Source organism: Diadema antillarum, unplaced genomic scaffold (genome assembly GCF_040938485.1).
Source record: "Diadema antillarum isolate AM-2024a unplaced genomic scaffold, OU_Dant_1.0 seq00000133_RagTag, whole genome shotgun sequence".
NCBI lineage: Eukaryota > Metazoa > Echinodermata > Echinoidea > Diadematoida > Diadematidae > Diadema > Diadema antillarum.
Window position 1 is genome coordinate 1084724 of NW_027271210.1, and position 26242 is coordinate 1110965.

The 26242-nt window shown below is 39.7% G+C and overlaps 1 pseudogene; it reads right to left on the minus strand.

Annotated features, from left to right (window-relative positions):
• Window positions 1-284: 284 nt before the first annotated feature.
• LOC139727496 (dystrobrevin beta-like) overlaps window positions 285-26242 on the minus strand; it is a 111497-nt pseudogene continuing 85539 nt past the window's right edge.

The window sequence follows — 26242 nt, forward strand, 5'->3', positions numbered from 1 at the left end:
TGCAGCAGCAGCAGAAGTAGCAGCAGCAGAAGCTGTAGGTGAGTAATGTCCAAATCACGCAGACAGCAGCTATGATGCACACATATTATCTACACGTATAGATCCATGCTGTCACAATTCTACTCTAGGAAGATCACTGTCTCTTCACAGCTCACATCCCCCCTCAAAAAAAAAATAAAAATATAAATAAGAAACACCTACGTAAGTTTTGACACAGACGAGCTCAAAGTTTCAGAAGACGGAGGTATCACGGACCTAATCCAAAGTCTGTATACACCCTCCTTTACTCCACAAAGCCACGAATAGCATGTTGATTTAGAAGCATTGCCAACAATCAATCCACAGCTATTTTCCCCTTCTTTTGAGTTGACAGAGCTCCTTGATCATTCCGTTCCATCCGCAGGCAGGACAACACAAGCAGCACTTTTCTTTTCCGTCCTTGTCCGCAGAAAAAGAAAAAGGAAGAAAAAAAACCTCTCTCAATGTTTCTGGCGTTCTTTCGCTCCAAATCAGCGGTTGATCCACCTGCGGACGTGGTCGTCGTGTCGTTTGCCATGGTTCCCCTCGTCGTCGGTTCGTCTGTTTCCCTCATCATCCGTGGTTGTTCGGATGAGGCCGTCATTCTCTGGGGGTCCCCTGTTTACATCTAGCTGGAAGAAAACGACATAAAATCACTGCTGGAGAGTATGTTATGGAGACCTGTAAAACGAGAAATGTTCACATGCATTTTAATTTTACAAATTTTGCGAGCGCCAAGATTCACAAAATTAAAATCTACGTGAAAATTCTTGTCTACACTATATGCATTTACGATAATTTACGATAATTTCATGCCACGAAAAAGGCCATCAGCTCCAATTCGCAAAAATTTTGTGCCGTGAATATGTCATGTTTTGCAGTATACTTTCTACTTTTATTTGTTTGTTAATGTTTATCCATTATTTGCCCCCCCCCCCCAAAAAAAAATAAATAAATAAAAAGATATATAAATAAATGCTCCACACATGATATTTTCACAGCATTTCATGGTCAGAAACTAACGATTCAAAACAATAGTCGAACATCTTGTGAGATAATAGACAAAAAAAAGAAATGTTCCTTTAATTTTTCCAGTGCATGCATTGCATGAAAACCTACATCTATTCTCCGTGGTACCTCTCAGAATTGTGTTTTGTTGATATGCTCATAAATGATATCCACGGATTCCAACCTTTTAAATAGCAGTGCAATGTTCTAAGGACCGAAAAGACATATTCTTTTATGTGGAAAAACAATACCTTTTCTGCAATAGACATGTGAAGTAATACAATTTGAGAAAAACAGTACTTCTCCTGAAATCTGCAGTATTTCTTTAAAAAAAAACAGTACAAAATACAAAAAAAAGATACAGTTGGAAACTCTGAATATCTTTTTCATCCAATCACACATACACACACACACACACACACACACACACACACACACACAAAGAGAGAAGCAAAAGTTGTAAATCAGCTAAAAGTCTTACCCTTGTCGAGTCCCGTAACTCATCGTCTGTCACCGACCGCTGGAACTCGTCGTCCGTCCTCATCAATGCTTCATCGTCTGTCCTGACGTACGAGTCAGCGTCATCTGTCGTTGCCACGTAACTCTCGTCGTCTGTCCTTCCGTAAGATTCCCCTTCATCTGTGTGCCCGTATCTGCAACGAAAAAGACAGAAGTACAGCTGCATTCATACACGGAATTTATGTATCTATCTCTTGCTTCACAAATAACTTTTATCTCTCAATATAGGTATTCATTCCTTCATTGACATGTCTTTGGTACAAATCAATGATTCTCGAGTCAAGTTGATTTTTAATGCAACTTATTGAAAAATTGCCCTATGTTGATGTCAATAAATAGTAATTATTCAGTGTTTGATACTATGTACGCCAGTTATACAGCGAGTCTAATATTTGCTAATCAGGATGCAAACTGTATGACAACTCTATGATTATCTTTCGTTGAAATGCCCAGTACGAGGAGCTACATTATTGTAAAGGCAAAACTTTTGCACACAACATAGTGAAAAAAAAATTAGAATTGACACGCAAATCCAGTAGGAAACACTGCTTGCTAGCCAATCACCACATACAATGCAAGCTATTTTGTGAGAGGAACAGAATCGCCAGGAACGCTTTTATTGTACTGTTGCATTTGGAGATTTATGAATCGGTTTGGGCGGGTTTGTGCATTTGAGCAGAATATGCAAAGTTGGCACGCCATCGACTGAGTCAGGCGTGCGAAGGTGGCGCATAAAAAGTTACAGACTCAAAAAAGTGCTTTGATCAAGAGTCACACTCACATGTCGTGGGCAAGTCGCACCCGTCCGTCTTTCCTCGCCGTCAGCTCTGCGATGAAGTCCTGGTCTGACATCCCTCTATTCCTGCTGGGCTTCTTCCCCCGGATGAGAATGGGCTCTCCCGAGGCATTCTTGCCTTCTACCACCAGCACGGCACCATCTATTCAACAGGCAGGAGTGAGGGAGAAATCACACACATGCAAGAAAATCCTCTTATAGATACAAGCAAAACAGCTGTAAAGTAAACATGTACATCTACAAAATCCTACAGAGAAATATTAAGTCTTCATCAAAAAAGCGAAAAAAAAAAGAAAGTTAAATGTAAGAAATGGAGTAATGAAGCCAACTAGGGAACTACAAGTTAACATGACATGTTTCTGGAAAAACACTGGAAATACATCAGTGCTCCCTATTCAATAGTGTACAGTATTATAACATGAAATAGCTGTGTGGTTAAATGACATGTCAGACATTCATACTTGTACAAAGTAGTGCTGTTTTCTTATTTCCTGTTTAATAAGTCGTCTACCTCAACCTATTCAGAACGATTCTGGCGTCTGCCCAGGCCATCAATTTGTCAATGAAATAGTAGGTGAGTCTAGTCTTCTACTTGATCTCAAGTAACATTCAACGAATCAATTCGATAGTTACACGCTAACTCATACACCCATCAATATTTATTTATTCCTAGTCGGAGGCATCAAAACAGCAGCAAGATTTAATGAATGGTTCATCATACTTCTTCATGTCTTGAGAATACCACGGTATAGTCTTCAAAGGGTTTTGAAGAGATAAAAAAAAGGAGGCATCACTTCTTCATTTCAGCGTCAAAATCACAGATGTGCCTCAACCAGAACAGGGCCCGGTTTCATAAAGCTGTTCATAAAGTTACGCATGACTTTACAAGCAACTGGAATATGAAGTGCCAATATGTGTGCCCATCTTTTTTTTTTCTCCTTATTCTATAACAAAGTATGACTGTATGTCAATATTTCATCTACACTGGGGCAAAAATACACTTTCAATCAAACAAAAAAAATTGTGTGCTAACATGTAAAAATAATCATTATTATCTGCAAATTTCAATTTTAGCTATTGAAATTAACAATGATTAGAAAACCCACTTGGCTTGCAATATTTAAGTCATTCGTAAAGTCGTACATAACTTAATGAACAGCTTTATGAAACAGGGCCCAAGTCAGCCAATTATAGTAGTGCAACTTGACCAACTCACCATTACTTGTGTTCAAATTGTTCCCTTCCTCTTCATCATCATCATTTTGGTCATCTTCTGTGATGGGGTTGCGAGAGCAAATAAATCTTGACAATGATTATGTGGTAGAGTGTTAAGACATGATTAGAATTAACTTCATATGCAGTGTCATTCATCATTTGGGACCTTTTCATTGCAAAACTCACAAAAATGTTGTAAGGTAGGATTTCTAAGCAGTTAAGGTCATATTGTACAAGGAGACGTTTTCGGCCTCAAAATTGATTATTACTCATCAAAATTGGACGTTTCTCATTAAATGGAGTAGAACATGGAAAGTCAAACACTTAGACACATTATTGTTAGCAAGGATTTTGATTTAAAGGGTACACTGACTCACATTGACTATCCCTACATGATGTGCACACCACTACGGACCTTAAAACTCCACAGAAAGAGTTATGAAGGATTTATCAGCCTTTTGAAGGTTTCCATGTTTATTTAAAGCTTGTGCATCCCAGGCAGATGAAAAGGGCATAAAAATCTGTATAGAAAAAAAATAATAAAATGATGGGAATGACAACAACAACAACAACAATTGCTTTCACTAAATTTTATGCTTAGATTCAAATGAATAGCTAGCTTGGACCCCCCCCCCCCCAAAAAAAAGGAAAAAAAGAAAAGACTAGAAATGTCCTATGGCGACTGATGCCTCCGCCATAATGCATGATTCTCCCAATAGGCGTATAGTACAATGTCTTCACAATGTGTGACCCATGACAGTTTCACATAACTGGCAAAATATTGAAATGACAGGTTTGTCAGAAATGTCTTGAACTGGGTTTGCTATAATCTTCTAAGAGTGCAGGCACACATATTTGGGGAATTGAGAATTTTTACTTGAATTCTGACAGATCTTTTTATAAGTTTATGCATTGATTAATTTCCAAGGTATGAAGAAAGAGTGTAATGACAGTACAAAATATATTTTTTATTTTTTCATTTTTTTATTTATTTATTTTTATTTTTATTTTTCTTTATTTTTTATTTTATTTTATTTTATTTATTCATTTATTTATTTTTTTTTTATTTCATTACTATTATTATTATTATTATTTTTTTTTTTTTTTTTTTTTTTTTTGGGGGGGGGGGGGGCATTGAAACCTGGCCTGTGACCTTCTGGCTGGAAATTTCCCAGAGAATCTCCATTAGGTAATGCATGTATTAAGTTTTGAAACTAATAATGCAAGCATTGCATATCCTAGTATATGAGGGAAATAGTAAAATTTTGAGGAGTTGACCTTCACATTTGACCCCTGACTATTGACCCATGACCCCTAAATTCCCTAGATAATCCCTGCCAGTCAGTACATGCGTGTGTACCTAGTTCCACGAAGATACATTGAACCATTTGCGAGAAAAGTGATATTGCAACATTTTCACCTAACCTTTGACCTTTTGACCTTTGACCTTATGACATGAAACTCTCTCTGGAGAATCTTAACGCAGTAGTACATGTTCACACCAAATTTCAAGAAAATACCTTTGGGCATTGCATAGATACGGGGGAAATTGCAACATTTGTAGCATTTGACCTTGACCTTTGACCTCTTGCCAATGTCACTAAAATCTACTCAACTAATTGTCCCATCATACATCATCCTTGGACCAAGTTTGGTGAAAGCTGCTTCATCCAGTTTTGAGTTATCAGGTAAACAGATAAATTTTTGAATTTTACCTTGACCTTTGACCTTTGACCTTTAGCCAATTTCATCCAAAATCTTATCAAATAATTGCCCCATCATACTTCATACTTGGACCAAGTTTGGTAAAATTCCAATAAATATTACTCAAGTTATCGCGTAAACGAAAGCGGACGGACGGACAGACATACGGACGTACGGACGTCTCCACACAAGCATACTCTCGTTAGCACGGACGGACGTACGGACGGACGGACGTACGGACGGACGGACGTACGGACGGACGGACGTACGGACGGACGGACGTACGGACGGACGGATAACCCGAAAACATAATGCCTCCGGCACCACTTCGTGGCGAAGGCATAAAAAAGAAAAGCATGCTTGAACTACAGCATAAGCTTCCAGGCCTAAAACAAGTAACCTCCATTCCTTTTCAAGGGTTTATTGATGCACTTCCAACTTGTTGCCATACATGAGGCAATAGTAGTTTCATGTAGATGGCAATGTTCTGATGATAAAAATACATTAAGATTTTCCAATAGAAGTGAAGGGATAAGGAAAGCCACATAATTTATTCATTTTTCTGAAAGCAATTAGTTTTGGAAGAAAAATCCTGTTGGAAAGGAATCTTTAAAAAAAGATGCCCATACCAGAGTTCAGCTCTCTGACAAGCGATGACATGGCATTTGTCACTGAGTCTGCTGCCACCAAGAGGTCATTCCGTAGACTCCGCGAGCCAGTCGTCGTGCTTGTCTGCTCTCCGTTCCTCACTGTGTCATTGCTGCTGACAGCCCTGGAGGGTTGCGTTGTGGAGCCTGGGGTGTGAGGCTGGTTGGGCTTTGGGCTGTGGTTGGGACTGTTGCGGGGTGAGCCATGGTTCTGCTTACGTCATGACAACAAATTAAAAGAATTAAAGTGTTGCGATACAGCATTTCTCAGTGAAACGCTACGGTGCTCTATTTGGTCTTCTAAGCACAATACAAGTTTCATAAGAACAAACATGACACAAAATTGACAAAAGCTGTGGTCACACTATGCAAAAGTATGCATACGTGTGCATGTAGCTTCTCTTCATGGTATTCTACTCCGGTAGTTTGGGCAGTCTGACTACAATCTTCTCGAGAAGCTACCAGCGAAACTTCCCGAGAAACTGCCTGCATGCGTATGGAAACTTCTCACTTCTTGCAAAATTATACATAGTTTTGGGCAGGGCAGTGCAGTCATGTATGGCTGAAACTTTGAGAAGTTTGTCATGTGATTTGATCCATTTTGTGTTCTTTATGCGCATTATTTTACAAGCTATTACATATTTTGTGTAGCCTGACTGCCGCTAATGATGCTACTTAAATTATCACTGAAATAATCCCATGAAATATCATTCTGCCACAAGACCATCAAATTAAACTACCATAAAGGAACCTTACAAAAGAAAATAATAACAACTAGAAATGTCGCTACAGCGACTGGTTATACCCCCGCCAAACAACATTTCATAAGCTTTGGTCAAAACAACATTTCATAAGCTTTGGTCAAAAAACTGAGGAAGTAGTTAAATCCGCAAGATCTTTCCTTGATCTTCCGCCATTAATATGCCGTTACTGTCGAAAAATGCGTCTTGCACATCTACAACCAAAGGCACACATCTGTACCAAGTTTCATGGAAATTGAGCAAAAACTGAGGAAGTAGTTTGCAACACAAAATTTTCCATCATTTTGGCTCATAATATGTGAGCTGTTACCATGGCAACATACTTTTTGTCACTGTCAAGAAATGTGTCATGCTGACCTATATCCTAAGACAAACATTCAATATGAATTCCATGAGAATTGAAGAACAATGATGAAGCAGTTTTGCCATGAAGCATTTTGCCCTATATTTTACTAATAACATGCTGTTACCATGGCAACGCACTTTTTGCCACTGCGGAAATATGTGTCTTGCACATTAACATATTCAGATGAACATCTGTACCTAATTTCATAAAAATTGATCAAAAACTGTGGGAGGAGTTCGCGACGCAAGATTTGTACCCATTTTTGCCCATACTATGCCGTTACCATGGCAACATACTTTTGGGTACTGTCAAAAAATACGTCTTGCACATCTACAACCCAAGGCACACATCTGTGCCAAGTTTTATGGGAATCGGTTGAAAACTGAGGAAGTAGTTCGCGACGCAAGATTTGCAACGGACCGACCGCCCGACCGACCGCCCGACCGCCCGACCGCCCGACCGTCCGCTGATTCCTATATACCCCCTTCAAACTTCGTTTGGCGGGGGTATAATAACAAAAAAATATGTGCCCAAGGAAGCTGGGCACCTGCATAAAGCTTCAAGATAAATGCAAGATTGATGCAACTTTCCTGACGTACCAATCAAGGGTAAGTCTCAAAGTAAATTGTGTAAATAACCTCTCTACGCGCCACACGGACAACTATCATCTTTCACCAATCACGGTTCTGATTCAGATTACAAAGTACCTATGCTGTATACTAACTACCATTACACAGATAAAAGCTGGTGCTTGAAAGCTAATGTGTCCATGCCACCAAGTCCTGCACCTTTCAAACAACTCTACAAGCCCAATCCAGAAAAAAAAAAGAAAAGAAAAACTGCTAATACACTGATTTCAGCTTTGTTTAAAACCATCAAAGTTTGACAGTAGGTACAGAAAAGATTACTTTGCCAGGAAAAAGACATACTCAAAAATTTGAGTTGGTCAATTCAAATGCCATATTTTGCTCCACTGCAAAGAATCCAAAATCTGTGACTTTTTGTGGGTTTTAAGCTGATGCAAAAGCTAGGCAAGTTAAAGGACAAGTTCACCTTCATAGACATGTGGGTTGAGTGAATGCAGCAATATTAGTAGAACACATCAGTGAGAGTTTGAGGAAGATCCGACAATCCGTTCAAAAGTTATGAATTTTTAAAGTTTATGCTTAGTCATGGCTGGATGAGAAGACTACTATAGCTTGTGATGTCACATGAGTACAACGGTATAAAGAAAGTATAAAGAAAATCCACCTTATTTTCACTTTTCTCGCATAACAAAAGAACACTCGACTTTTCTCTTTCAGAAGGCAAGGGGAATAATATTATCCTTAACATACATCAGTAACAAGTCCAAGAAATGTGCACTTTATTCAAAAAGTAAAATTTTGTGAAATTCTCCTTTTATTTTTATTATATCGTTGTACGCATGTGACATCACACACTGTAGTAATCTTCTCATCCAGCAGTAATTGCGCAGATACTTAAAAAATTCATAACTTTTGAATTGATTGTCGGATTTTCCTCAAACTTTCACTGATGTGTTCTACTAATATTGTTGCATTCACTCAATCCACATGTACATGAAGGTGGACTTGTCCTTTAAGAATAGTGCCTGGGCACCAAAAGGCTTAAAGGGGAAATTCAGTCCAAATATAAGTCAGTCTGATAAAAAGGAGTAAAATATTACGAATTCAACAGTAGAATTTTGATCAAGCAGGTGAAAAATAAGGAAGTTACATGTGTATGACATTTTGAATTTGAAAATTCAAATATGATTGTGCAAATGGCAAAGTGAGCATGTCATCCCCACACCTCACAACCTGCCATATAGTTTGTCCATAAAATTTGCAATTTTCAGTTTTTCATTCAAACGCAATTATGCCTGAGGCTTAAATCCTGGTATATATTGTTAAATTGATCAGTCACTATTCTGAAGTTTATTCATCCAGGAATAACATCATGTTTCAGACTTCAATGACAGAAAAATTGAATTTTCATAATTTTTTGTACATGATCAATGGAAAATTGTGAGGTTATGACATGGCTAGCTCACTCATTTGCATTTTCATATTCCCTGCACAAGAACTGTTTTGCAGAAATTAGCAAAATTTCCAAATGCCATTAACTTCCTCGTAAGATTTGACTCTTCATTATCAGACTAACTTATACATACATGTGTTTGGACTGGATTTCCCCTTTAAGAGCTAGACCACTGAACTTCTTCAGGAGACTACTGACCTTCAAGAGTTTCATGAGTCCCTCCAGCTGCACCATCAGCTCCCGCCGACTCTCCTGCAGGGCTGCCATTCTGAGCTCCAGCTCGTCCTTGCGCTGTCTCAGCAGTCGCAGCTCCGCCAGGAGGGTCGGGTTCCGCTGGGAGTGTGACGACTTCACCGCCTCGTCGTGCTCCTGCCGCAGCCGCTGGATCTCCCGCATGATCTCCCTGTCAGGGGGGAGGAGAAAAATACAAAAGAAGAGGACGAAAGTAAGAGGATGATGAGTAGGAGTAAGACCAGGATGTGGACAAGAAGGAGGAGGCAAGAGGTAGCTGAGGAGGATACAGATGAGAAGGAAGACGAAGTGAGGAAGAGGAAGAGAAGATGGAGAGAAGGAGGAGAAAGATTAAGAGCAACAGGAATAAGACATTGAGGAAGGAAGATGAGAAGAAGGAAAAGGAAGAGGATGACAAGTAACAGGAGGAAGATAGCAGGTGGGAGGAGGAGGAGGAGAAGGAGAAGGGAGAGGAGGAAGAGGAGAAGAAGGAGGAGGATAGCAAGCAACATGAAAGTGGTAACAGGCAGGGGAAGAAGAAGATAAAGAAGGAGAAGGAGGAAGAGGAGGAGGAGGAGGAAAAGAAGGAGGAGAAGGAACAGGAAAGGGTATCAGGCAGGGGGAGGAGAAGAAGACAAATGGAAAGAGATGTAGGTGAAAAAGGAGAACAAGGAGGAGGAGGTCTTGGAATAGCACAGTAGTGAGTATGCCGATTCCCAGTTCCAGAGGACGTAGGAGGCAAAGGAACACGACTTGATCTGAAGTTAGTATCAAGACCAATGTGTAAGTATGCAACCTGACCCGCACTGATACACTAAAAAGAGTTGCATGGAGAGTAGGTGTTAGACATTCTAGCCACCTGCTGCCTACCCCAGAACCTGGGACACCCGCAGCAGAAAACAAAAATCAGGATCTTCTACTACTACTACTACTACTACTACTACTACTACTACTACTACTACTACTACTACCACTACTACTACTACTACTACTACTACTACTACTACTACTACTACTACTACTATTACTACTACTACTACTACTACTACTACTACTACTACTACTACTACTATTACTACTACTACTACTACCACTACTACTACTTCTGCTACTACAGTGCCGACCGCGGGAAACGTCACGCTTTTCCGAGATTTGGACGAGGCCACTCACGCGTATCCCCGCGGGTACCCGCGGGTATACGCGTTCAGTGGACGAGTCCATCCGCCCGCACGGGAAATCCATCCTAGGGAATTTGCGTCTCGATAGCCGTGTGTTGGACGAGGGTGGACGAGGGTGGACGAGGGTATTCAAGGGCACATTCCCGTTATATCTAACCAAGTTCTATTTTGACCGCTCAATCAAAATACATTTCATGGAGTTCCAGCTTTCCCCGTTTTCATCAAATTCCGATTTTCGATTTTCGATTTGATCACACTCTGATGTCCACTGCCTTGATTGTTCGTTTCTTTCTAAAGAAGTACACCTGCGGAAGTTGTGCACATGCGTTCATCACTCAAGTATCAATAATTATTAGAACATATCGGCATCGGTTACGATCATCTAGCCTCATGGATCCGACACCGCGTCTGCTATTCACGACTTTTAACGACCTGCGCCACCCAAATTTCACTGCTGAAATTTTGCGGGCCACACAAAAGTCGGATTTTTGCCTTTACTTTTGGTAATGATCAGCGGTAACAATCGGCTCCATAAGATGCAAAAATAAATGTCGCATTTTTGCTTTAGATCTTGGAAATGAATCACGGTAACATTTGACTCCGTATGATACTAGAATAAATACCGAATGTTTGCTTTGGCATTCGGAAGTGAATAATGATAATATTCAACTCCGTACGATGATAAGATAAATGTCGGATGTTTGCTCTTACGTTTGAAAGTAAATAGCAGGGGCGTCACCAGCTTTTTTTCAAGGGGGGTGCGTTTTGACACTAAATGTTTACGAGATTTTTTTGGACAGACATTTGGAATATAGGAAGCTCTCAATCCCTAGACTTTTACTGTTTTTTGAGGGAAACCAAGCGGGGAAAGGGCAACGGCGCGCCGGTAGCTAGGATTTCATCGGGGGGGGGGGGGGGGCGGGGTGGAAGTGCCGGAGAGGGTTGCATCCCTTATAAATGGATTATGGAATGACGGTGTGAAACGACAAATTACTGGCAGTGATATCAGGGGAATGGCATAACGACTACATACGAGCGAGCGGAGCGAGCGAGCTTGGAAATTTTGACATTTTACAGTCCAAAAAAACTGCCGTTTGTAGCCATATTTTTTTTTTGCTTTGTAAATTAAGGGGGGCGCACCGAGCGCAACTGCTGGCAATTACTGGCAGCAATATCAGGTGAATGGCATAATAATTAAATGCGAGCGAGCAAAGAGAGCGAGCTTGGAAATTTTGACATTTTACAGTCCAAAAAACTGCCGTTTGTAGCCATATTTTTTTTGCTTTGTAAATTAAGGGGGCCGCACCGAGCGCAACTGCTGGCAATTACTGGCAGCAATATCAGGTGAATGGCATGATAATCAAATGCGAGCGAGCAAAGAGAGCGAGCTTGGAAATTTTGACATTTTACAGTCCCAAAACTGCCATTTTGGAGCCATATTTTTTCGCTTTGGAAATAAAGGAGGGATGGGGCGCAACGGGCGCAACTGCCAGTAATTACTGGCAGCAACATCAGGAGAATTGCATAACGACTACATACGAGCGAGCGAGCGAGCGAGCTTGAAAATTTTGACATTTTACAGTCCAAAAACTGCCGTTTGTAGCCATAATTTTTTGCTTTGTAAATTAAGGGGGGTCGCACCGAGCGCAACTGCTGGCAATTACTGGCAGCAATATCAGGTGAATGACATAATGATTAAATGCGAGCGAGCAAAGAGAGCGAGCTTGGAAATTTTTACATTTTACAGTCCCAAAACTGCCATTTGGAGCCATATTTTTTCGCTTTGGAAATAAAGGAGGGGTGATGGGGGCGCAACGGGCGCAACTGCCGGTAATTACTGGCAGCAACATCAGGAGAATTGCATAACAACTAAATGCGACCGAGCGAGCGAGCGAGCGAGCGAGCTTAAAAATTTTGACATTTTACAGTCCCAAAACTGCCGTTTGTAGCCGTATTTTTTTTGCTTTGGAAATTAAGGGGCGCACCAGGCGCAACTGCTGGCAATTACTGGCAGCAACATCTGGTGAATGGCATAACAATTAAATGCGAGCGAGCGAAGAGAGCGAGCTTGGAAATTTTGACATTGTACAGTCCCAAAACTGCCATTTGGAGGCATATTTTTTCGCTTTGGAAATAAAGGAGGTGGGGGGGGGGGGTTCACCGGGCGCAACTGCCGGCAATTACTGGCAGCAAAATCAGGAGAATTGGGTAACAATTAAATGCGAGCGAGCGAGCTTGAAAATTTGACATTTTACAGTAAAAAACAAACTGCCGTTTGTAGGTATATTTCTATATTTAAGGGGGCTCATCGGGCGCAACTGCTGGCAAATACTGGCAGCAATATCAGGAGAGCATAATGATTACATTCGAGCGAGCAGAACGAACGAGCTTGAAAATTTTACATTTTACAGTCCAAAAACTGCCGTTCTTTTCTTAGCCATATTTTTTCGCTTTGGAAATTAAGGGGGAAGGGTACCGGGCGGAACTGCTGGCAATTACTGGCAGCAACATCAGGTGAATTGCATAACGATTAAATGCGAGCGAGCGAAGAGAGCGAGCTTGAAAATTTTACATTTTACAGTCCAAAAACTGCCGTTCTTAGCCATATTTTTTCGCTTTGGAAATTAAGGGGGCGCACCGGGCGCAACTGCAGGCAATTACTGGTATCTAGCAACATCAGAAGAATGGCATAAAGATTAAATGCGAGCGAACGGAGCGAGCGAGCTTGAAAATTTTGACATTTACAGTCCCCAAATTGTCGTTTGTCGCTATAATTTTTCGCTTTGGAAATTAAGGGGGGGGGGGGGCGCACCAGGCGCAACTGCCGGCAATTACTGGCAGCAACTTCAGGAGAATGGCATTACGACTAAATACGAGCGAGAGGAGCGAGCGAGCTTGAAAATGTTGACATTTTACTGTCCAAAAACTGCCGTGTGAAGCTATATTATTATCTTTTTTTTTCGCTTTGGAAATTAAAGGGGGGGGGGGGGGCGGACGCCCGGTGCGCCCGGTGCGCCCCTCCCCCTGGATCCGCCACTGGTAGTCAAGGGTGTGGGTTTATGTTCATGACTGGGGGAGGTATGATCGACCAGCGAGGTGGCGTCGAAGTGACCAAGCGGGGAAAGGATGTCCAAAATCTGCACTTTAGAGCATCCCCTAAACTAATTGTGCGTGTTTGTTTGTGTGTGTATTATATGTACATGGAAAAGTTAGGAATTAGCCCAGGTCAAGTCTTTTTATTGGCAATGCAAGACATTTTTACATAGACTAGTATGTAAAGCAACACTGCAAAAGCAATGATCTAGCTTTGATATAACGAAGCGTAAGGTACAAAGGTGCTGTACATTCTACATCACATTGCGCAACATTGTAGCGACTCTTCGTTCGGATGTACTGAGTACACTGCGCACATCCTGCTTATATGCAGAATGCCAACCAGGAATCACGCTGAATCACAATCTTTTGTCGGGTCCGGACTTTTTGAACAATGTTTCACACTATATACCTATCTAATTATAGTTAAAAGAAATCATAGAAAAATATCTTATTTCTTGATCACCCTTTCATTCAAAAGCAGTTTACTAACACTTGAATTACTATTTCGGTAAGTCTTTTTTTTTTACCAGCGGATTATGAGGGGGCGCACCCCCCCCCCCCCCCCCCGTAGTTACGCCACTGCTTTTGGGTGAAATAATTGGACAGATTTCTTGAATTCTAACAAAAAAGCAAGACAATCTTTTCATCGCGGGAATTATGATCATGTGGGGTGGGGCAAATGGTGCGCTTGCCTTCCAATATTTTTATGGGGGCAACATTTTTGTTTTATTTCACAAGCAAGAAAATTTCTCATTTCGGGAATTATTAATTATGGGGGGGGGCAAAATTAAAATACGCTTGCCCCTCCAATATTTTATGGGGGTAACTTTTTGTTTTTCGGTCCAAAAAAAAGATAAGAAAATCTTCTCGTCTCTGGAATTATGGAGGGGGGGGGGGGGGTGGGCAAAGTAATATGCTTGCCCCTCCATTTTTTTTTCATCTTTTTTTAATGAGGCTAAGGCTCGCTCTTGGGCTGGCAATATTGATTGGTCAGAAGTAATGTACATAGACCCTACTATGTACTTGTAAGTAGCACACGTACATGCAAACGTGTATAAGTGCTCGGTATCGTAGGGATGTACAGTACGGTCGATAAATAGTAAACACTGTAGAATACTAATAGATATGTATAAAATCAGTGCTGCCAGAACCAGGGGTGCGAATTGATTTTGTGTGTGTGTGTGTGTGTGTGTGTCCCTGGTGCAAAATATGAAAAAAAAAATAGAAAAGAGTAATTATTTAGCGTCCGGCGTTGAGGTCGCTCGCAGACTGATTTTTTTTTTTTTTTTTTTTTTTTTTTAAGGATCTGAAGGGGGGTGCGTTCGCACCCAACGCACCCCCCCTGGTGACGCCCATGAATAGCAATAACATTCAGCTCCGGAAGATGCTTAAGTAGATGTCGAATGATCCCTTTGACGTTTGGAAATGAATAACAAAAAATATTCAACTCCGTACGATGATAAAATAAAAGACGGATGTTTGTTTTCTTTCGAAAGTAAATAGCAATAACACTCGGCTCCGGAAGATGCTAAAATAGATGTCAGATGATTGCTTTTACGCTCGCAAGTGAATAGCAGTAATATTCTGCTCCATACGATGCTAAAATAATGGTTGGATGTTTGCTTTTAAATTTCGAAATGAATAACATTAACATTCAGCAGCGTTCGATGGTAAGATTAATGTTGAATGATTGCTTTGATGTTCGGAAATGAATTACAATAATATCCAACTCCGTATATACGATGATAAAATATACAATGTATGTCTGATGTTTGCTTTTACGTTCGGAAGTAAATAGCAATAACATTCAGCTCCCAAAGATGCTAAAGTAAATGTCGAATGATCCCTTGGACGTTCGGAAATGAATAACAATAATATTCAAGTCCGTACGATAATAACTAAATGACGGATGATTGCTTTTACCTTCGAAAGTAAATAGCAATAGCATTCGGCTCCGAAAGATGCTATAATAAATGTCAGATGATTGCTTTTACGCTCGCAAGTGAATAGCAGTAATATTCTGCTCCATACGATGCTAAAATAACTGTTGGATGTTTGCTTTTAAATTTCTAAATGAATAACAGTAACATTCAGCTGCGTTCGATGGTAAAATTAATGTTGAATGATTGCTTTGATGTTCGGAAATGAATAACAATAGTATTCAACTCCGTATATACGATGATAAAATATACAATATGTCTTTTATTTGCTTTTACGTTCGGAAGTAAAGAGCCGTAACATTCAGCTCCCGAAGATGCTAAGGTAGATGTCAAATGAGCCCTTTAACGTACGGAAATGAATAACAATAATATTCAAGTCCGTACGATAATAAAATAAATGACCGATGATTGCTTTTGCTTTCGAAAGTAAATTGCAATAGCATTCGGCTCCGGAAGATGCTAAAGTAAATGTCAGATGATTGTTTTTACGTTCGGAAGTGAATAGCAGTAATATTCTGCTCCATAAGATGCTAAAATAACTGTCGTATGTTTGCTTTTAAATTTCGAAATGAATAACAGTAACATTCAGCTGCGTTCGATGGTTTGGAAATGAATACAATTATATTCAACTCTGTATATACGATGATAACATAAATGTCTGATGATTGCTTTTATGTTCAAGAGTAAATTGCAATAACATTCAGCTCCGGAAGATGCTAAAATCAATAACGCATGTTTGCTGTGACGTTCAGAAATGAATAACAAAAAATAACTCCGTATATACGATGATAAAATAAGTGAATAGCAGTTACATTCTGCTCCGTACGATGCTGAAATAAATGTCGGATATTTGCTATTAAATTTCAAAATGATTCGGCTGCGTTTGATGGTTAAAAAACAACAACTGTCTGATGTCTGCCTTGACGTTCAAAAACTGAAAAACAGTAACATTCGGCCCCGTACGATATGATAAAATAATTGTCAGATGACTCATTTCACTTTCGCAAGTGTACAGCAGTAACATTCGGCTCCGTACGATGATTTTTAATATCGGATGTTTGCTTTTATATTTGCAAATGACTAACTGTTGAATTCTGCTCCGTACGACAGAGCTGCCAACCTTTGGAAGCACAAATTAATACTCAGCAGCTCCAAAATTCGTATTTTCCACCAGAATTAGTTTTTTTTTTTTTCAATCTCCCTCTTTTTGCTATGAGGCCTACAGGCTCTAAACATAAACATAACGTTATGACACATGCCGAAGCATCCAGCTGGTCACCAGCTCGATAAAGATTCTAAACTACGCAATGTTCAGCGTTGTTTGATTGCTTTCTCGCAATGAATGTGTACAAGTGCAAGTTTGTACCTTCAAAAACTTTCTGGGCTGATTATGGAAGCTTCCACTTTCTAGCAGGGGACGGGGAATGCTTGATCTTCTCAAGAGAGCTTCTGTGTGAGCGGATGCAAAACTCTGTTCTGTGTTTCCAATTATGTACTATCAAAACATAATCATGCGTTGTTTTCAGGCTTTTTTCATTTTATTGGATTTTAAACATCAGTATTTTTCGAAGTATTCCGATTCCTTTTCCCCTGACTGGAATCGGAAAGTCTGCTATAACGATGATCGCAAAATGCCGCGCTGTGTGTGGAAGCGCCGATGTGGTGCAAACACGTGGCTTCATTTTCAAGTTTAAATGAATGCGCCATGTGCTCCTGCCTATAAGAGGTTACTGCAAGTTCGATGGATCGAATGCGCCATAGCTGAGCTGAGCTGAATGGCTTGTTTACGGTAAACATGCAGTTTACGTTCGATATGAAGAAATCATTACGTCTTTCACGAGGGAAAAACACATCAAACAAACAAACAAACAAACAAACAAAATACACCCACGAACGAATGTTGATAGCCAAAACTTTGAAAAGTAATAAGCAGTTTTGATGCGCGTGAACTGAAATTAATTGTCATTACACGTTGTATTTTGCTGTCCAACCAGGTGATGACTGCATCTCATTGGACCTACTCGTAGTGAATTTGTCTGGGCATACGAGACCTTTCATGTATTTCTGTGATTGCATTTTTAATTGACTGAATAATCTATCCTTTTTTTATTGTTCAGGGAACATTAGATATTCGATCAAGTACACTATAATCGACTGTTCGATGTTCCCTACTATGCGCCAAAAGAAAGGCTATAGACATAGAATCATGATATCTTTGGAATTATTCCTTTAATTCAACTAATGAGCTGGTTCTTCCATATTTCCAGGATATTTACACGCTGTTTATTCCAATGCGCGCATTCTTTCGTCTGGCACGCACCTGGGTGTGGCACCTGCTTTTGTGGAAATTTCCACAAGGGAGAGGGGTGGGGTGTCAAGTTTCTTCGAGCCGAAGAGACTGCATACACAATCTCTTCGCTTTTATTTGTTGTCATTCGTGTTTTCGCCTTATTCTTTGCTGATATTGAACATTTAGATTAAACTTTACGAAAGTTGCTATAGCACATGGTTCGTTTTGTTGTGAGGTGTACGTAATTTCTTTTTTTAAAATCATTCTTGAGAGGGGAAAGAAGAGTAAGGGGGAAAGAAGACTAGAGGGAAAGGGAAATAAAACAAACGTCACGTACGCTAAGCATTCACAGGAAGCCGTCTTTTTACACCAGTCACCAGCATAGTTATCATCACTATCAGACATCACTCAAGATCATTTTAGCCTTTTCCTATATATGATCAACATTAAGAAACACGTATAATCCCTCGAGATAAATACCTAGGAAACCCAATAACAAATACAAAGTATCAACACCTCCCAACAACACAAACATTTAGAAAAGACAACAAATAGCACATCGAAGCGGCTGGGATCAAACTCCGTCGCTTCGATTGCAGCGAAGCGGAGAAATCGCCGTTACGAAAATAACAGTGCGAGACACTAAGAGAATTACGTTTAAATACTTCAAAGTATAAAGGGAACGGATAAAGTGATATAAAATGGAAGAAATCGTACTAAACGAGGTGTGAGAAACGACGGAAATAAAACGAAGTTTAGTAGTAAGCTTAGGCCCTAGCAAAAGTTTCGCAGCACCGAAAGCTACGCGAAAATAAACACACATATGAAACTCGGTATTAAGACGAGATCCTATGGGATCAAGTCAATAAACGATACAAAACAAAGGAAATTGATTCATTTTGACCGGAAAATAGTTAGTTATAAGTATTCTGTTATATGAGATCTCCTTTAATAGGCCTAGAAATAATCGAGTTTCCACGATACTCGGGAAAGAAAGTTCGAACGCTTTTCACCTGCACATATACTGCAGAGGGCAGTGCACATCAGTCATCAATACACGAACAGAAACTCACCTCTACAACTTCCTTGCAGAAAATGATGCAATAGCGTTATAAAAAAACACACAACACTCTAAAAATCATTTCGTACTTGGGAGGCAAGGGACAAGAGGATGAAAAGAAGAGAAAAAGAAGCAGACATTGAACAACGGGACGCTTTCACCCCGCCTCATGCGGTACTGTAGTGGCAGCTGGCTACAGTGTGTAGACACTCCCCAGCCGGCCGGCCACACATGGGGATACCACGGCAATCCATGTAAACATCCAGGGTCCGTAGGCGACAGGGATGTCACGCGCGCGAAGTTCTGTTCGGTGTACACAGTACGCAAGCAGCGATATGCGTGTGCGCACATTTTTCTATTCAGCGCTTTCCACATACGGTGCGTACGCGTTGCATCGATATCCCAGCTGAATACAGATAACATGGCACATACGACGTGCGTTTGCTATATTTTTACCCATTATTTTTCCCCACTGTGAATTCGTACTTTCTAAGGACGTTTTCATATTGTCGTATTCCCTTCGATTTTTCGTATACGAATTTTTCGGAACGGTTGGCAGCTCTGGTACAATGCTAACATAAATAACAGATAATTGCTTTCACATTCGAAAATGATTAATGGTATAAATAGGCTCAGTATGATGCTTAAATAAATAGAGGATGTTTGCTTCACATTCGGAAATCAATAAGGGTAACATTCAGCTCCATAAGATGCTAAAATGAATGTCGGTTGTTTGCTTTTATACAGTGTATTTGAAAATGATTAACGGTAATATTCGGCTCCGTAAGGTTCTAACATACTATAGTGAATGTTGGATGATTGCTTTTACAATCAGAAATGAATAGCGGTAACTTTCGGCTCTTTACAATGCTAAAACAAACAATCTGGAAATGCTCCCACTTTCTCATCCCAAAAGTAAGTTATGACCACCTAATAGGCATCAACTTTTATAATTATCTATAAGCCTATTTGCTAAATCTTAGAATTCAGAATAATGGTGATAAGATGATCTACTTTTGTATTCATTTATTTTAGACATGGGTACCTGTCACGTCAGTAATGCTTAATAATTGTTTTTAGTAGGACCGATTTAGTTTTTCCTATGTTTTTCTTGATTTTTTTGGCCACAAAAAAAAAATAGAAATCAATGATTTTGGTGGTCAAAAAATGAAAATTAGTTTGGAGCCCTGCGATATCATTGGGCTCATCATTACTTAATCTTTCCCATGATACGCTAATATTTATATCATCAACCTGTCGACGTCATCCGACAATTCATGATTCAAACCTTTTTTTTTTCATCGTCCGCTATTCCTCATTTTTATCAATACACGGACAAATTATTATTTCATCTTGCTGACATTATACTCCTTTCAAGAACTTCATAAGCAAGCAAACATTGTAAACATTAGCAAGTGAGAACATGCATCTATCGCCGTCATACATAGAATATAAGAATACATCGAACACTTACAGATCAAAAGATAAAAAAGTGGCGATATTGCATGTTATAATAGAGACGAGATTAATTATGAAAATTGAAATGATGTTACAAGATTGCAATATATAGGACCCCTATAATAGAGAATCAACGATTAACATAAAAAAATCAAGTTTCTATATATGCATAATACTCAGTACTGTATAAACATAATGATTATACCGTGTGTGTGTGTATATGATATAACTATGTGCCAACTTCTAAACTGGTAAACTGGAAATATATTGCTCGGGTGATTGACGCACTCACTTATGAGTGATTGACGCGTCCTCCCTACTTAGCGAGATCGTTGAAGCTCACCGACAATGAAACAATATTCTTCATGTTTGTATATAAAGGTAACTGCTTCCCGCCCAAGCCAACTTTGAACACAGACAGGGTATTCTTTCTCATTCTAGAGTAATGAAGGAGCGCACTTTCGGCTGTGATCTAAGTCCTATTATCATCATGAGTTCATGTCGCCGTTTAGTGATCTAAACTTCAGCTTTGCTGAACTGTTCAATGTCTTGAGCAGGAAGCGAAAACAATGGCTGGACTAAGGAACCTTCGTTTTTAAAAGGGGGGAATAGAAACAAAAAACAACACTGAAACCGAACAAGCCGGCCGAGCATTGTTTAGGTTAACCACGCGTGGTGATAATCGCGCCCATTGATCGCTCTGTCCAGCTGGCTTAACCCTATTCTAACTGGGAGGAGTTTTTACTGGGGGTGACCCCCCCCCCCCCCCCCCCTTTCAGATCTCGGCCACCGATCGCGCGATCGCTGCGAAATTTTTCCTGAAGATAGAGCTGGATGTCAACTACAAGATTAGATGGTCATACAATAGAAAAATATTGCCTTTCTATTTTTAATAAATTAATTATGCAAAGTTGTGCATGAAATCATATTTTCACCTATAACTCCATAAAAAACACTGAAGTATTGCTAAATTTTTGTGTCAAAATTCCTCAAGACATATGAATCAATTTTCATTTAAAAATAAAGCACAGTCAAAATCAATTTCTTTTGTTTTTTATTGTTTTGTTAATTTCTTATGTATTTTATTGTTTTTTCGACCTTTTGTTTTGTGCTGTTTTTCAAAATTTGTTGCAGGCACTTTTTCAGGCTTATCTACACTAGAATTGATTAATTTCAATGGTTCAAAGATGAAATACTCTAATTTATATCAATTTAACCAAAAAACACAATTTGCATTCAATTTGCACACGATATCATGAATTTGAGCTGTTTTCCGGTTGACATGCATTTGCATAACATTACGTTACTTCAGAACGGTGTACTCGGACGTCGCAAATTTGGTCTCAAAATATGCGGAAGACTTCAATGAAAAAATCTTTGCGCGTTGCAGAATCGTGGCGCGAAACGTGGGGGGGGGGGGGGTCAATTTGACCCCCCCCCCCCCCCAGTTAGAATAGGGTTAAGAGTATGCATATTGACCAAAAATAGTCAGAGGGATGCTAATTTACTCTTACAAGCTATCGCTACTATTTAAGTTGAAAACTGGAACTTTCTGAAAGGTTAAAGATGATCGTAAAATCAGTTCTGGCTACAGGATTTTATAATAATTACAATAGCATACAACATGTACCAAGTTTTCATCGTTTACCTGTCTAGAAAAGGCGGGAATACACCCTTTCGCAATTACCCGTACTTCATATAACACATCAAGTGGTACACTTATTTTTTTTTTCATCTTCCCACTGACCAAGTCCAAGTTCATTAAAAAAGAACAGATCCTTATAACAACGTACGGAAGTGTGTCATGTATGTATAGGTCATCTATAGCGTTTCCTTGTAAGTAAACCATTAACGAAAACCCGGCTAAAACAAATTCATTAAGAACAGGAAAGGGTTCTTCAATTTTAAAGAAAGTATAGCTTATAGAAATCAAATAACATGTAAATGAAGCATAATACATCGCCGTGTGACTGATTGTGAGATCTTGCTTTAGATATTGAGCATGATCATCTGCATTTATTCATTTCTTAAACTTTGCCTCATCGTTTTATTCATTTTTTTATTAACAGTTGATCGTAATATTTACAAATTGTAAAGCAGTCTGCTATTATACAGTAATATAATAGTGTTACATTCGTCACTTGAAATTGGTCGGGTGACGCTCACAAAAATGTTTGAAAATCGCGCGATTATGTGGCATTTTGTTCGTTAGTTGGCGTCTTATCACTCCAAAGCAGTTCAGCTTAACTGTTGGCTTATAGAAGTGATCATCAATCGGTAAGGATTAGTCAGATGAATTCATGAATTCACTTTATGCATCACGGCTAATCGAACTATTCAACATCGTTGAAGTAACCATACCTTTTTATTTTCATAGTTCAAACTATTTCTTAACATTTATATGCAAAACGAAAGTACTCTACACGTTTTTCAAAATGCTCAGGTAATGAGTCAATTCCACAAAGATTGCATTACGGCAACCTTTACTGACCTAAACAAGTTTTCTATAGAGCTATCAGTTCTGTTATAATGGCATTCTGATAACTTCGACTGCGTTTTGAATTCGTACCGAGCACAGCATTCAAAACAACGGGTTCCTCAGGTCCTCTTTAGGTACTGGTATACTTGCTAAAAGCATTCTCTTTAGCTTCCATTGACAACAACATAGGAGGAGAATGGAAGCGATCAACTTTCTCGGTAAATGAGGCTTTTCGTATATAGCACACATTGCGTGCCTCTTTCTTTTTTCTGTTTCTGTTGTTTCAAACTACACCGCAGCCGACACACACACAAACACACCAAAGTTTACATTCAGGCAACCGTATTTTGGTATTGGTTAGAATCGAATTATATCTGTCTTGTGATTGGCTAATTATCAGTAGCAAAAACAAAAGAAAACAAAACAAAACAAAACAAAAACAAAAACAAACACAAAAATGCTGAAAACTGCTTATCGAATATCAGTGGCGTGCCAAAGGAGTAAAATGGAGTCTATACTCTAAAGGGGCCTGAGCTTTTGATTCCAGCAGAATCTTCGTCAGAGGCAAAATGATAATCAGGCAGGGAAAGCAATCACATTATAAAGAAGTTCACACAACACGAACAGTCAGGGACAGGCTAGGGACACGGAACAAAGAAAACAAAAGGAGAGGGTGGGAGGTCATGGGCAAGGAGGCCAACAGGTGAAGGGAGGGGGATTAAAGCAGGAGGGTGGATAGACAAAAGGCATAGGAGGGTCAGTGATAATCCTGAGTGCCATGGGGGGCATCCATTTAAGAATGAATTTTCTCACACACCCAAGCTGTCGCCATGTATGTGTGTGCGATGAAGCGTTAACGCCGTCGCTAAGCAGGACTGTTGCATCATGGGGGGGGGGGGAAACGGGTTGTGAGCTTGAACATAACCTGAACTTTAAGGGCGATTTTCGTTTTTTTTTTTTCTTTTATGACTTCTAGGGATGCGGAAAGGGGTTGTTTTATATATTATTGTAAAGATAAAACTATACAATGTATGTAGAATTCAAGTATTTATATATACATGTGTAGACATGCCTAAAATTTCGTAAACTGCGACATACGCATTTCGACCGAGCGCATCACGACCTGTATGGACTACGCACATGTATTCTTTTATCTTGCGCTCTGCTTTTGTGGGAATTTCTTCAAGCATAGGTGTCAGGTTTTCCTACGTTACGTCTGCGGTCATTAATTCCATATATATTTGTTAGTTTGTCTGCTTTCTTATTCTGTGTTTTCTGCATTTTACTTGAACTTAAAGGAGGTCTAGACATTTCGTTTGCTAAATGCACGCGCGTCACGTTGCATTGTATGATGTATTTTGTTTCGTTGACCATTCATGAGAAGCGTTTCTTTGAGCAAACTCTCTTTTCACACCAAAATCACTTATAGAAGGTAGTCATCCACATTGGTTATCAAAAGAATAATTCCGTCATTTTCCTTTCGTTCAGAAACAAAAATCTGTTATTCTCAACACGTTATTACAAATATTACATCTCACAGCGATAATAGGGCCTACTAGAACCAACTCATCGCCGCAAAATGACACATTACGGTTACGAGGACATACACAATGCTTGAACAAATTACTTTGCTTCAAAATGTAGAAACAGATGAAGTGACATAACAAGAGAAAGGGCGCACCGAAAGAGGTACACTGTATCAAGATCAACTAAGATAAACTCTTAACAAAAAAAAAAAAAGAAGAAGAAGAAGGAAACTATTCCCCCGCCCCCACACACACGCACACACATACACACAAACGAGTAGATACACAAAGGTCATATGTTTACCTTTGGGAGCAGTGATTTAAAAGATGTTTTAGATATCACATGTGATGCATAATAGGTCCGTTGTGCAAAGCATCCTACATAATTTTTTGTAATAAAGCCTAGAATAAGGAGATATCAGTATTTCTCTTATAGATTGTAAAGAACCTTCGGAATTAGGACCTTTGTTTCATTTTCGGATTAACGAACCTTCGGCATAACGAACCTTATTTCATTTTTTGATAAATGAACCTTTGGAATAACAAGTTACAAACCTCATATTTTCGGATTAACGAACCTTCGGAATAGCGAACTGTAACCGTACACATTGTGTACTGTATTTTCGATCATACTTATTCATTTTTTTTTTCCAGCGGTTGTTTCTATCCCTATAACTCACATTTCAGAACTATGGGGGTTTTGTTTCATGTACGTGGTGAATTAATACGCCTTTAATGCAAGAGCAAAAACATGGGAAAGTTTGAATGCTTTTCACGTGCACATCGTCACATAAAGAGAATCAGGTGCTGTCGGACCATAGAAGTGTCTCAAAATCAATACTGCCATGCAGCTTGCACCAAAATCACAAGAAATACTACATGAAGATTCTGATAGGTTATATCCCGTAACAGGGGCGGATCCAGGAATTCCGTAAAGTGGGGGCGCGTTTACAAAATTAAAGGGGGGCGCGGCACGCACCCCTCCCCCATTTTTTTTTTTTTTTTTACATTTCTTTTGTTTCAACAAAAAAAGGGGGGGGGCGGGCGCCGGTTGCGGTCCTCCCTGGATCCGCCCCTGCGTAACCAAGTAAGTTTGAGAGAGAAAAGTTTGAGCCAAAAACACAGCGTTGACAAGTACTACCACAAATTGCATTTTAAATATGGTATATAGTACACAGTACGAGATAGTATACAGCACGAGATCTCTAGTTTGATTTTTATTTCGCTTCGAACAGTAGACGAGCAGTGACAATCCGTCAAAGTGCAAACTACAGCTAGGGCCTAGCGGCACAGTTTACAGGTCTACCTTCTGTTCACTGCATGGTACACATAAACAAGAACAAAAGCGTTTTCTTCTTTTGCATGTTAGCATGGGGACGATAGTGAATTAAGTTCACCAAGATTCAATGTTTGTAAACAAGAAAGCAGCGCGGAGTAAAGACCTCAGATCGTTGTATAGCACACGTGCACCTATGTGGTAGCATTTTAATCAACGCACTAACACCATCTGAACATACTCAACGATCATGCTACACAATCACTGTGAAGGGGAAATGTTCAGCAACAACAAGAGCACGAGTATGTAGCCTACCATACTGTACGCGCATTCCGTGAGTGCCAAATACAAGCTAGAAACACACGCAATAAAGAAACATCGCAAGTTCATGAACTGAGGGCCGTGGGAACAGCAACGAAATCGGGGCAACAACGTCTCGAAAAGAATGTTTGACACTGCCATATAAAGACTTTTTTTTCGTCTTATATCTTAACAAGATAAAGACGGTGTGATTTCGGGTGCTGTTCGTTATTCCGAAGGTTCGTTATTCCGAAGGTTCGTTTATCCGAAACACACAAATTCCCTAAACCATAGAGGTTCGTTAATCCGAAAACGAAAAAAGGTTTGTTGATTCGAACATTTGCGGCGTTATTC